The sequence below is a fragment of the Dasypus novemcinctus genome, chromosome 9, assembly GCF_030445035.2.
Source record: "Dasypus novemcinctus isolate mDasNov1 chromosome 9, mDasNov1.1.hap2, whole genome shotgun sequence".
Lineage (NCBI taxonomy): Eukaryota > Metazoa > Chordata > Mammalia > Cingulata > Dasypodidae > Dasypus > Dasypus novemcinctus.
Window position 1 is genome coordinate 10,671,919 of NC_080681.1, and position 13,891 is coordinate 10,685,809.

The 13,891-nt window shown below is 40.4% G+C and overlaps 1 pseudogene; it reads left to right on the forward strand.

The window, feature by feature from the left end:
* Nucleotides 1–12,975, forward strand: part of LOC101431539 (monocarboxylate transporter 1-like) — a 67,746-nt pseudogene extending 54,771 nt beyond the window's left edge.
* Nucleotides 12,976–13,891: the final 916 nt, after the last annotated feature.

Genomic DNA, 13,891 nt, shown 5'->3' on the forward strand with positions numbered 1-13,891 from the left:
GTTATAGAAAAATGCCCCACAAAGACATGCAAAATGCAATAGAAGGCATTAATAGACCTGTAATTGTTAAGGAACTGGAAGTAGTTGATTTAAAAGCTCCCTATAGAAAACTCATTTCTGTACAACATTGTACTGCAGGTTATAACCAGCAGAAGAAGACAGGGGAAAAAATGGTATAAATATTAGAAAGGAAGAAACCAGGAGGCAGACTTGGCCCAGTGGTTGGGGCATCTGTCTACCACATGGGAGGTCCACGGTTCAAACCCCGGGCCTCCTTAACCCGTGTGGAGCTGGCCCAGGTGCAGTGCTGATGTGCGCAAGGAGTGCCCTGCCATGCAGGGGTGTCCCCACGTGGGGGAGCCCCGCGCAAGGAGTGCGCCCCATAGAGAGAGCCGCGCAGTGTGAAAGAGAGTGCAACCTGCCTATGAATGGCGCTGCCCACACAGAGAGCTGACACAGCAAGATGACACAACAAAAAGAAACAGAGATTCCCGTGCCGCTGACAACAACAGAGGCGGACAAAAGAAGACGATGCAGCAAATAGACACAGAGAACAGACAACTGGGGTGGGGGTGGGGGTAATGGGAGGGATGGGGAGGAAGGGGAGAGAAATAAATAAATAAATAAATCTTTTAAAAAAAGAAACCAAACTATCATTATTCCAAATAATATGATTGTCTACACAGAACACTTGAAAGACTATATTAATTAACTATAAAAAATAATGAGATGTTTGCAAGTCTATTGAATAAAAGATTAATATACAAAAATCAGTCATGGAGAGTACTTCTGGAATAGTGGAGTAAGAACCTCTGAAAATCTAGTCTTCCATAAAAGTAATAAGATCATTGGTAAAACCTGTCAAAATCAACTTTTTCAAAACTCAGAATTAACAAAAGCTTGCAGCAACCCAAGGAACATGTATTCAAGAGAAACAATGGAGTCTCAGCAAGAATGATGGGATTTGTGGTGTTTTAACATGCCCTGTTCCCACTCACCTCTCCAAGCCATTGGTAAGATTGAAAATCAATAGCCTTTCACTCATGGCAGCCATAAAAGTTGGCAGTCTACCAGCCACGGAAGTGAGCAGAATGGGTTTGGAACTCTCTTAAAAGCCCCATTCACAGAAAATTGTCCGTATTTGACCAGTCTGGCAGTTTCCTGGGAATTGCAATTCCTAGGGTTTATCTTTAGTTGACCTGACTCAAAACTCGCTCAGGCAAACAGCCTTTCCCCTGGGATATTTCTTGAAAACAATTAGTGGCAACTGTTTAGCACTATAGCTGCATGCATTGAAATAATAATAGGGGAAAGCAAGAAGCTGACCATATACTTAAAATGAAAAGTTGGGGAATGATATGTCCATAGGGCACTTTGAAAAGCACTGACATATTCCTGAGAATCTAGAAGAACATGTGTATGTGCAGGGCTGTGTCCATCTTCAGGAAAGGCTGCGAAGTCCTGAATCTCCCACCTCTGACTGACCTTGAGACTTGAGCAAGCAAAAGGTAAAGGCTAAAGTAGAGTTGTAAGCTGCCTGCTGGAGAGTTGAAAGCATGCCCCATCACACAGAGTCCCTCAGCAAAGACTGGGAGAATTCCTGATGCAGTACATTTAAGGAAATCTCTGACCAATATCTAGCTGGCCACTAAACTAACCAAGCAAACATCAGTGGCCAGACATGACAAAGAATATATACTCTACAGAATTATTTCAGGAAAGACACTAGCAAACAGCAACAATAAAATAAAAAACAAACGGTGACAACATACCCAGGGAGAGAGGGAATCCTATTTCCACAATTCCCACATTGTATTATTTTAAATGTCCAGTATTTAACAAAAAGTTATAATACACAAAGAGGAAGGTATGAGCCATAAGGAGGGAAAAAAATGGATTCAATAGAATCTGTCCCTGAGGAAGCCCAGACATTGGACTTATTAGACAAAAACTTTTTAAGTTTCCTAGACTGCTCAAAGTAAATACCATGAAATGGGTTGGGTTAAACAATGAGAATGTATTCACTCATGGTTTTGAGGCTGGGAAAATGTCCAAATCAAAGCATCATCAAGGCATTGCTTTCTTCCTGAAGACCAGGTGCCAGTGATCCTTAGCTCCTCTGTCATATGGCAAGGTACATGGTGGCATTTGTTGGTTTCTCCCTTCTCTTCCAGGTTTTGCTAATTTAAGCTAATTTAAGCTTCTCGTTTCCATGACCTTTCCCCTCTCTGTCTGAATTTCACTCTCTTATAAAGAACTCCAGTAATAGGATTAAGATCCATCTTGGCGGTGGACTTGGCCCAGTGGGTAGGGCGTCTGCCTACCACATGGGAGGTCCGCGGTTCAAACCCCAGGCCTCCCTGACCTGTGTGGAGCTGGCCCATGCGCAGTGCTGATGCACGCAAGGAGTGCCTGCCACGCAGGGGTGTCCCCCATGTAGGGGAGCCCCACACGCAAGGAGTGTGCCCTGAAAGGAGAGCCGCCCAGCGTGAAAGAAAGTGCAGCCTGCCCAGGAATGGCGCCACACACACAGAGAGCTGACACAACAAGATGACGCAACAAAAAGAAACACAGATTCCCGTGCCGCTGACAACAGAAGTGGACAAAGAAGATGCAGCAAATAGACACAGAGAACAGACAACTCGGGTGGGAATAGGGGAGAAAAATAAGTAAATGAATAAAAATCTTAAAAAAAAAAAGACCCATCTTGATTGAGGTGGGCCATACTTTAACTGTAACCTCATCAAAAGATCCTACTCACAATGGATTTATACTCACAGGAATGGATTAAATTTAAAAACATGTTTTTCTGAGGTACATACAGCTTCAAACCCCCACAAAGGCTTTAACTCAGTTATATAAATATGTTCAAAGAACTAAAGGAAATCATGTCTGAAGAGCTAAAAGAAAGTATGAGAACAATGTCTGACCAAATAAGAATATCAGGACAGAGATAGAAATCATAAAAGAGAATAAAATAAAAATTCTGGAGTTAAAAAGTACAATCCCTGTAATGAAAAATTCAAAAGGAGATTTGAGCTGGCAGAAGAAAAAATCAGCAAACTTGAATATAGGTCAATTAAGTCTGAATGGAAAAAAAGAAAAATGACTAGCGCCTCAGAGACCTTTGGGATGCCATCAAATGTATCAATATATGCATAATGGGATTTCCGGTAGAAGAGGAGAGAGAGAAAGGGGCAGAAAGAATAGTTGAAGAAATAATGGCCAGAAACCTCCCATGTTTGATGAAACAATAATCTACACCTACAAGAAGCTCCACAAACTCCAAGAAGGATAAAGCTAAAAGAGATCCACACCAGGACAAATTATAATCAAACTGTTAAAAGCCAAATAGATAGACTCTTGAGGGAGCAAGAGAGAACTGACTCATGTAGAAGATATGCTCAATAAGATTAAAAGCCAATTCCTTATCAAAAACCATGGAGGCCAGAAAGACAGTGGGATAACAATATTCAAAGGGCTTAAAAAAAATACTGTCAACCTATAATTCTATATCCAGCAAAACCATCCTTTAAAAACAAAGCAGGGGAAGTGGACTTGGCCCAGTGGTTAGGACATCTGTCTACCACATGGGAGGTCCGTGGTTCAAACCCCAGGCCTCCTTGACCCATATGCAGCTGGCCCATGCACAGTGCTAATGCACGCAAGGAGTGCCCTGCCACGCAGGGGTGTCCCCCATGTAGGGGAGCCCCACGCGCAAGGAGTGTGCCCTGAAAGGAGAGCCACCCAGCATGAAAGAAAGTGCAGCCTGCCCAGGAATGATGCCACACACACACAGAGCTGACACAACAAGATGACACAACAAAAAGAAACACAGATTCCCATGCCACTGACAACAACAGAAGTGGACAAAGAAGAAGACGCAGCAAATAGACACAAAGAACAGACAACTGGGGGGGGGGGGGGAGAAATAAATAAATAAATCTTTTTTAAAAATTAAAATTAAAATTAAAAATAAAAACAAAGTAGGGGAGCAGATGTAGCTCAAGTAGTTGAGCACCTGCTTCCCATGTACAAGGTTCCAGGTTTGATCCCTGGTACCTCTAAAATCAAACAAACAAACGGATGAAAAACCAACTCTCATTGGGAAGTGGATGTAACTCAGTGGTTGAGTGCCTGCTTCCCATGTATAAGTCCTGGATTCAATCTCTGGTACAGCTAAAAAAACAAACAAAAAACAAACAATAACAACAAGAACAAAGTAGAAATTAAGACATCCTCAGATAAACAAAATCAGAATTCATCACCAAAATACCTACCCTGTAAGAAATACTAAAGAGTATCCTTCAGGCTGAAATGAAAGGACCCTAGACAGTAACTCAAATCTCAAATTCACAGGAAAAAACAAAGAGCACCAGTAATGGTACTACATAGGTAAATACACAACTCTCTTACTCTTCTATCCAATTTAAAAGAAAACTGCACAAATTAGTAATTACAAATTTATGTTGATGGACTATAATGTATAAAGATGTAATTTGTATGACAATAATAGCACAAATGAGGGGGAGAGGGAACTACATAAGAGCAAAAATACTGTGTGCTATTGAAATTAAGTTGGCATTAATCCAAACTGGACTATTTTAGGTTAAGATATTAATTGTATCCCCAGGACAACTGTTAAGAAAATAACTAAATATACATATATGAAACAACCAGGGAATTAAAAGGGGAAACTGAAAAAAATATCTATTTTACACAAAAGAAGGTAGTAATGGAGGAATGGAGAAACAAAAAAGACACAGAAAACAAATAGCAAAATGAAAGAATTATCAGTTATTTTAGTTTGTCAAAGTGGTGCCACTGCAAAGTACCAAAGTACCAGAAATGGGATAGCTTTTTTATAAAGGGGATTTATTTGCGGTAAAAGCTTACAGTCCCAAGGCTGTGAAAAAGTCCAGACTGAAGCACCATCAGAGAACTTATCTCACCAAAGTCAGCTCCTGTTGATCCTGGCATGTTGCTACATGAAGCAAGATGACCACCGATCTCTGCTGAGGTTTCAGCCTTCTCTGTGCTTACCATCTCCTTTTGAGTTGCTCCATGCTTAAGCGATTCTGTAGTCTTCTCTCTTACATGGAAGGATCAAACATGATGGCTTCCTTTTCCTGTGTCTGTCTCAGTCTCTCTTTATGTTTCTGTATATATCAGACCCATCAAGGGGGCATGGACTTAAATTGAGTCACACTTCACTGACATAGTCCAATCAAAAGCCCTTATCAAGTAAACTAATCAAAGTCCCCTCAACTGAATTTAATGCAATCAAAGGGTATCATACCCAGAGGAATAGATTAGTTTACAAACATAATATTTCTTTTTTTGGGATTCATGAAATAACTTCAAACTACCACATAAGTGATTACTGATTAGGTAAGTAAATGTAAATGGATACACACTACGATCAAGAGCCAGAGATGGGCAGAATCGAGTTTTTAAAAAACTGTGATCCAGCTATATGCTGTCTTCAAGGGACACATTTCATATGCAAAGATAGAAATAGGTTGAAAGCAAAAATATGGAAAAAGATTAACCATGTAAACAGTAACCAAAAGAGATCGGGAGTGGCTATCAGAATATCAGACCAAATAGACTTTATGGAAAAAAATGTTACCAGAGGAAAAGAAGACATGAGAAAAGAGTCAATCTATCAAGAAGATGTAACAATTATAAATACATCTATCAGATCCCCAAATTACATTGAATAAAATCTGATGAAAGTTGAAGGGAAAATTTGACAATTCAATTAAAATAGTTAGATTTCAATAGAACAACTAGATAAAAAATAAACAAGGAAATAGAAGACTTGAGTAACACTATAAACCAACTAGGCCTAATAGACATCTATAGAATACATCATCACCACCAACAGAATACATAGTTTTCTCAAGACACACGGAACATTTTCCATGATAGACAGAAGGGCAAACTAAACCTAAATCAAACAAAAAGAAGGAAATAATGAAGATTAGAGCAGATATCAATGACTAGAAATTAGAAAATTGTAGGAAAAATATGAGTTATTTTGATGTTTTTTTAAAATTTCTCTCCCCTTCCCTGCCACCCCCCAGTTGTCTGCTCTCTGTGTCCATTTGCTGCATGTTCTTCTGTGTCCACCTGTATTCATGTCAGCAGCATCCAGAATCCATGTCTCTTTTTGTTGCGTCATCTTGTGTCAGCTCTCTGTGTGTGTGGCGCCATTCCTGGGCAGGCTGCAATTTCTTTTGCACTGGGCACCTCTCCTTATGGGGCACACTCCTTGCGCATGGGGCTCCCCTACAAGGGGGACACCTCTGTGTGGCAGGGCACTCCTTGCACGCATCAGCACTGCATGTGGACCAGCTCATCACATGGGTCAGGGGGCCCTGGGCTTGAACCTTGGACCTCCCATGTAGTAGGCAGACACCCTATCCATGGGACCAAATCCGCTTCCCTGCGTTGTTATTTTGAAAAGGCCAAACAAAATTGACAAATCTTTACCTAGAATTACCAAAAGAAAGGGTAGGGGAGGATGGTCAAATTTCTACAATCAGAAATGAAAGGGGGCATTACTACCAACTGTAAACAGAAATAAAAAGGATTATAAAGGAATACTATGAACAATTTTTGCCAACAAATTTGATAACCTAGATGAAATGGACAAATTCCTAGAAAGACATAAACAATCAAAGTGAAAGAAGATATAATCTGAATATACCTATAACAATTAAGGGTATTTAAGTAGTCATGAAAAACCTACCCACATTACTCTTTCATGATAAAAAATTTAAAAAAAACTAGAAAACTAGGAATAGAAGGGAACTTCCTAAACTTGATAAAGAGCTTTTACAAAAAACCCACAGCTAACATTTTACACGTAATGGTGAAAGACTGAAAACTTTTGCATTATAAGCTTAGCAACAAGATAAAGATGCCTGATTTTACCACTGTTATTCAACATTGTACTGAAAGTTCTAGCCAGAGCAATTAAGAAAAAGAAATAAGGCATCCAAATCAGAAGGAAGAAGTAAAACTAAATCTCTTCAAAGATAACATGATACTTCATTTAGAAAACCTCAAAAATCCACAAGAAAGCTACTACAGCTAATAAAAGAATTCAGCAAACTTGCAGAATACAAGTTCAACAACAACAACAACAAAAATCAGTGTACTTCTATATACCAGCAATACACAATATAAAAAGGAAATTAAGAAAATAATTCCATTACATTAGTATGTCAAAGAATAAAATATCTAGGAATAAATTCAACATAGGAAGTTTTATTAGTCTGCCAAAGGGGTGCTGATGCAAAGCACCAGAAATCTGTTGGCTTTTAAAAAGGGTATTTGTTTGGGTTAAAAGCTAACAGTTACAAGTCCCTAAAGAGCCAATTCAAGGTTGCTTCCTAACTAAAGTCAATTGCCACGTGTTGAAGCAAGATGGTGGGTAATCTCTGCCTGGTCTCTCCTTCCTTCTTCCTGGTAAGGCTCCATGGGCCCGACTTCTTCCTATCTCAGATGTAGGCTGGCATACGGTTTGTTTCTTTCTAGGCCTTATCGGCTGCTCAGCTGCTGTGTTCTCCTCAGCTGCAAATTATTGGGCAAATGGCTCATCTTTCCCCAGGCCTACAGGATCAAGTTTTTCTTGTCTTCCATGTCCATGCAGCTCTCTCTCTTTTCTCATATCTTCCTCTCAAGTGAGTGTCCATTTATATCAGCCCATCAAGGGGGCAGGGACTCAACCCTGGGTCACTCCCTACTGATGTGGTTGAATCAAAGTCCTAATACTGGCCTAACTAAAAACAAAAACAAAAAACATCATTAATATTTTGATGCTATATCCAGTCATACATTTTTATGCACACCAACCATTTTTTTAAGAACAAAAAAGGGATGAGATTTTGTATAACGTTTGTAACCAACTTTTTTCATACTGTGATACATCCTGCGCATAGTTTCCTATCTCAATAAATATGCTTTAGCAGCTATTATTTTTCCATTGGATGAAAATCTCTAACTGATGAATATTTAGGTTGTTTACGTTTTCCAGTGTTAGTCAACAGTGCTTCTCTATACATCAATATGAAAATGATTATTACCCTAGGATAAATTTATGGAAGTGGAATTACAGGAGGAAAAGATTTTTTTTTTCACAATTGGCCAAATTACTCTTCATGAAGACTATAATAACTTACAATCCCATCTGTAAGATATGAGACAATGCCCATCCTGGGTATTATTGTTTTGTTTCTATTCTGTCCCTACAGCGACTGTATTTTTTACCTTTAAATATTTTAATCACTCCAGAATATTCAAATAACATAAGGATATGACCTTATTGTTCCCACATGGTTATTCAGCCTGTTCATTATTTCATTTATTAATCCATTTAACGAATATTTATTGAGCCTCCACTGTCTGCCAGGCCCCATTCTCCCCCCAGTTGCCGTGGGAGCTAGTCAACACAATAGGCAAGATCTCTGCTCTGTGGTACAGGGAAGTAGACAATAAATAGACGAATAAATAAGAAAAATATCAGGAAGGAACAAATCTCTTCAAAGACTGAAAACGGAGCATTCTGGTGGGGCAGGAGTGGGCAATCCCTAAAGGGAGGGCTTTTCTGAGGTGGTGACTCAGAGCTGAGATCTGAAGGACAACAAGGAGCCGGTTTTGTGAAAATCTGAAGGATCAGCAGTCCTGGCTAAAGACCCTCAGGCAGTAACCATCTTACACGTGTAAGAACAGACAGAAGAGAGGGGAGGGAGGGAAGGAGGACCAGTCAGGGGTTCCTAACCCAAGGTGGACCGTTGCGGCTGGGCAGTCATTAGAGAAATTGAACTATGGGAGAGCAAGAATGCGAGACCACTTGGGAGTCCAGTAGGAGAATTACTTGTCCCGGCCCCATTGACTGAAAAATCCATTCTTTCCCTATTAAATTAATTAAATGTATTAATTCTGCTGCTGGACTTTCTGTCTACCTTCACTGGTCAGCTTGTCTATTCCTGAATAAGTGCCACTCTGTTCTAATTACATAGTTGTATAATACATTTATGTATCTGTGAGGGTTGGTGCCATCAATTATCTATCCATTTCAAATATTTCCTGGGGATTCTAATGCATTCATTCTCCAGGTATATTTTAGAGTCATTACACTTCAATTGAAAAAGAAAATACAGCGGCATTTTCATAGGAATTGTATTAAATTAATGGGTTTATTTAGATTTTGGACATCTTGATGGTGCTGTGTTTGATTATCCAAAAATATTGCATGCCTCTCCCTCTTTTTTCCTCTCTCCCTTATTCTCTCTCACTGTCTCACTTTCCGAATGTATAAAATTCATTCTCTTTTCTATTTTCAATTTCCTGTCCCTCAGAACAATGAAAATTATGAAATTAAATAGATCCTACATTTATTGCTAGAGCAAAAGGGATTATTTTAATGTTGTACTATAATTCCAGTGTCTGCCACATAAAGAGACCTTAGGTTCATGAGTATTTATCTGATAACAGTCCACTTAGTGATCTACTAGTTAAAACAGTCTCTTGCATAATGATTATATTCTCTTCTTTCCGTTCAGTGTTCTAGTCTAATTAATTAATAACAAATAGGTTTCTGATATCTATTTCAGTATATAATTTTTTCTTCCTCTCCAGGCCTTGGGCTTGCCTTCAGCTTGAATCCAGCTCTGACCATGACTGGCAAGTATTTCTGTAAGAGGCGACCATTGGCCAGTGGCCTGGCCGTGGCGGCAGCCCTTTGCTCCTCACTGTTTTGGCCCCTCACCCATACCCTCCTTAATATTTTTTGCTGAAGAGGAGGCTTCCTACTTCTTGGGGGCCTCTGCTAAAATGCTGTGTAGCTGGAGCCCTGATTCGACCAGGAGGGCCCACGCCAACCAAGGCACGGAAAGGTAGGTCTAATGGATCCCCTCAGAAAGCTGGAAAATGTGACGCAAGAAAAGGGGCAGGTGATTTCAAAAGAGAATTTATTGCTGGAAACCCCAGTGAACAGAAACAGTCTTCCAAGAAATTAGCAAATTCCTGGACATATCCCTGTTTACCCACAAAGGCTTTGAGCTCTATCTCTCTGGTAATGGGCCTGGTTACACATTTAATCTTTCTAAGTAATTATGGCAAGAGTAAGCATTTCTCTAGTGAGAAGTCTGCCTTCCTTCTTTCCATTCTGGCTTTTGTTGACATGGTAGCCAGACCTTCCATGGGACTTCTGGCCAACACAAGGTGGATCAGACCTTGAGTTCAGTGTTACTTTGCTGCTTCTATTATTGCAAATGGAGTGTGTCATTTGCTAGCACCTTTATCTACCAGCTATGTTGGGTTCTGTGTCTACGCGGGATTCTTTGGATTCGCATTCGGGTGGCTCAGCTCAGTACTGTTTGAAACACTGATGGACCTCGTTGGACCCCAGAGATTCTCCAGCGCCGTGGGATTGGTGACCATCGTGGAATGCTGTCCTGTCCTCCTAGGGCCACCGCTTTTAGGTATAGTATGTGTCCCTACCCCTGCAGTCCTCTTATCGTGTGATGAGTGTACCAGACTGGGAAGGGGCTGGAAAGCAAAGATTAGTGCCCTGCTTGATGGCCGAGAGCAGGTCTGCCTCATTTCTGTATCCTTGTTGCTGCACGATGCCTGGCACAGTGTAATTGCTCAAAGAGTTAAATGGAACCATCACGCTGAAAGGGGAGTCAGAGATTATTACAAACCTCAGTGGTTTTTTTTAAAGATTATTTTTCCCTTCATAAAAATAACATTTATTATAGAAAAAATGTGTTATATACAACTCCACCTTTGAAGCACCGGCAGTGATTTCATTTTAACCATAGACTGTATCTTAGTAGTAATATTTGAAATAATGATAATAGCTACCATATAAAGGCTCACATGTACACCAGGGACTGTCCGAACCATTTCATATACTCTGTCATATTTACAAGTCTATGAGGTAGGACTATTGTGCCCATTTTATAAATGAAGAAATAGAAGTTTCTAGAAGTGAAATAACTTGCCCAAGATCACACAGCTTTAAGTAACCATAAATAAAACTTGGTGGATTATCCCCCACAAATACCAAAATCTTCAACATTTTAAAATGACTACTTATTACAAAACGCGATAGTGATTGACCTTCCCCTGGAGGTTACCTGTGCTTTTGAGATTATGCATTATAAAGTAAGAACAGGTACATAAAAGTTCCACGACCGAAGTCCAAGCCTTGCACACCTTACCTCCTCCTCATGCCCACCGAGCGTCAAATCCCACCAGGTTTCCCCTCCTAAAGCTCTCTCATCCGCCCGTTTCTCTCCGCCACAACTATCACCCCCACCCAAGGGCCTTTCTCTTGTCTGAGCTACTCTAAGGTCCTCCTGCCTGGTCCAGCCAACCTTCCATCTGTTTTCCACTCTGCAGGCAAAACAGTCTTTGCAAATGCAAATCTGATATCCCAGCTTACTCGAATTCTCCAGTTGCTTCCTGCGGCTCTTAGGGTGGAGATCAAATTCTCGAACGTGCCCTGCGTGGCCCTGCGTGGCCCACCCCACCGGCCTCTGCGGCCTCATTTCCTAACGCTTGCCTTTTGCCCTCTGCTCTGGCTGCCCTGCCCTCTTCCATTCCCCCTCACACCCCGTGCTCCCCGCCACAGCACCTGGGCACCTGCCCTTTCTCTGCCGGGACCCTCTTCGCATCCCTTTCCCCCACTTAAACTCCTTTCCTTCTTCAAGTCTCGGCTTAGTGGACATCTCCTTTCTCCAGTGAACTGTGAGGCAGGCATGTTATCTTTTCTTTGTCCACAAGTCGTTCCTCAGGGCCTGGCACCAACAGTGCCTGGCAATGATAAGGATCAATAAATATTGTTGAGTAAACAGTGCCTGATGGAACCATGATTTGGCCATAGTAAGAGTGGTATTTTGCAAAGTGTTATTCTCAGGATACTATTTATGTGAGATGCTAAATTTACTTTAACAAAGGTTGTACCTCCGAATAAGTTTAGGAACTGCTGAGTTTAATGAGTTTCTTTATTACAGGACTTCTCAGGGGTCTTTACTATATTACATACATTCTTCAAGGGAAAAGAACATTTTATGCAGTTGCCCAAATTAATTTGACTTTCAAAATATGTTAGAGGGGTGTTCTAGAGCATAAAGCTTGAGACCGCAGGCTCAAGCGTCAGACTTCCTGAGTTGAATCGCTCATGAGATCTGTGCCTCAGTGTCGTCATCTGTAAGACGGGAGTGATGGTAATAATAGAAGCTGCGTGAGAAATTTATTTTTTAGCGTGGGACAAGTGTTCATAGGAACATTCTTTGGGGAACGTTGGGGAAAAGCAGTAGTCTGGAAGTCTGCAAAGTTGAGTTATGAAGGGCTGTGCAAACTTGGACATCTTCCTAAACTTCTCCAGGGCTTCAGTCCTTCCCTTTACGAAATGAAAGAATTGAACCAGATGATCTCCAGGTCTTTTCTAACTCTAGTATGCTGCAATTAAATCATTAAGTTTCTACAATTAAAACATAGAGAATCATCCTAAATCAGCCTGACATTGTAAATTAAGATGAGTTTCTTTTTAGGACTTCAATAGTAGGCAATTTGCCACTTGGGAGCCTCTGTAAAGACTGTTTGATGGGTTTTAGGAGACTGAAATTAGGAATTACATCTTCTTCCTGAGTGTATCTTTAGGCTTTATTTGGGAAAGGGTACTTACATAACAAATTTTTCTTTCTTCCTCCTCACCTCCCTCTCTTTCTTTCCTTCACTTTTTTTGGATTGACTTCAGGTCATCTCAATGACATTTACAGAGACTACAAATACATATACTGGGCATGTGGCATAATCCTTATAGGCGTCATAGGTGTCACAGATGTCACCTATGACATCATTGCCAAGGGCATCGTTCATCAGCTTGTGGCAAAAGAACAGAAAGCAGAAAAGAAGCAAAAAAGGAAAATAACATGTAGGAGACCAGTGTAGATGTTGCCTAGAAGCCAAAAGAAGTTAGTGAAGCCGCAGAATCCCAGGAGCGAAAGGAACAGGAGAAGGCCCCAAAGAGGAGGACAGTCCAGCCTGGAACTTTGGGTAAACAGAGGCGTTTCTCACAAAGATAGCTGAAATAATTCTACTCACCCGTGTTCTACGTGGTGCTTACTGCAGAGGGTGAAGGTTTGTGTGAAAATTATACCAGCTGCTCACTGATGGGCTTCTTGTTTCACTGTTTTACAGCTGTCCGAAAAAAATATGCCACATCCTTTGGGGAGAGGGAGTTTACAAAGAAAGAGGGAAGACAATACATTTGAAGTCAGATGTTTTGAAATATAAATTACATACAGTATAATTCCATTTGTTAACAGGTCAATGAGATTTGATGAAGGTATACAGTAAAAAAAAAACTACCACCTTACATAGTGAATGATTTTGTTCTCAGGAAATGTACCTGGAAATGTTAAGTACATTAGAGAAAGAAAGAAAGAGAGAGAGAGAGAAAAGAAAGAAAATAATAAATGTCATGAAATCCCAAAAGTTGGTAAATCAGGGTATCTGGGTGAGGCAGTATTTTGGACTTCTTTGTATTGTTTTTGTAATTTTTTTTTTGGAAACTTTCCTGTAAGTTTGAAATTATTTCAAAATTAAAATGAAAAACTATCACCAAATAGAGAACACTCGAACTGCCAAAATAGTTCCTTTGCGGTCAGTCCCCTTCCTTAACCACAGCCCTGTGACAACCACTGATCCAATTTCTGACCCCTATGGTTTCGACTTTTCCAAAATGGAATAAATGGAATCACAGAATATGTAGCCTTTTTGGGTCAGGCTTTATTCCCATAGCCTCATGTTTTATGATTTTTCCATGCTGTTGTGTTTATCCGTAGTTGGTTCCTTCTTATTGCCG